This window comes from Camelina sativa, unplaced genomic scaffold (genome assembly GCF_000633955.1).
Source record: "Camelina sativa cultivar DH55 unplaced genomic scaffold, Cs unpScaffold01365, whole genome shotgun sequence".
NCBI classification, from domain to species: Eukaryota; Viridiplantae; Streptophyta; class Magnoliopsida; order Brassicales; family Brassicaceae; genus Camelina; species Camelina sativa.
The window spans coordinates 4,727-5,551 of NW_010922485.1; the positions used below are offsets into that span (position 1 = coordinate 4,727).

The 825-nt window shown below is 41.6% G+C and overlaps 1 pseudogene; it reads right to left on the reverse strand.

The window, feature by feature from the left end:
- Nucleotides 1-705, reverse strand: part of LOC109131655 — a 2,494-nt pseudogene extending 1,789 nt beyond the window's left edge.
- Nucleotides 706-825: the final 120 nt, after the last annotated feature.

Here is an 825-nt window from a genome sequence, read left to right on the forward strand (position 1 = left end):
ACCTTCATGATCGCAAGAATACTGGCCATATTTGATGTCGACCATCTTGTAGCAAACTCGACAAGATGGAGTTGTGGGTGGAAGGAAAGGAGTGTGAGAGAGACGATGTGGGTGACGCGTGATTTTTATTACACGCGGTAAGTCTATACAACTCTCATGAACCACATAGTTGCATTGAAAACAAGCATAACTTGGTTCCAGCAAACTAAGCAGCCCACAAGCTACACATGTAATTAATAGGGGCCAAGGGAATAAAGAGAGTGAATGATGATGGCTTTTTAGATTTGCGATAGTAAGAGTTGGAAAACCGTGGGAGCAAGACAGATCCAAACAAAAGTTACATATAGAACAACAACAGAATTGTGATCCGTCTCCCAAATCATCTCCACACCAATTACATTTCTTGAATATGTAACCATATTCGGTTTTGTTAGATGTGATCTCTATTTGAGTGGTGAGGGTGAGAGGATGTTGAAGGTGATAAGGGTGTGTCACATGTAGTATCGTGGAACTCCACATCACATGTAGTACAAGAGTAATAGAAGGTAGCCAACGGTGAGGGTTCTTCTTTGTCGCACGCGAAGCAACCAGATGGAGGGATTCTTCCAGCTCTACGGGAAAGGGTGTGAGGGTGAGTTGGATGAGATAAACGGCATATTGGCTCTTCCTCATTAGCAGCCATTTTCTTTTCTTCTCTTTTTTACAGTTTTGGTTATGATCCAATATGTTTGTATGAAACAGATATACTCACACCTCTTCCATCGTGTGGAGATGACTACACTAAATGTGGGCACAAGTTAACATGGTTAGCGAATAAATAATGTA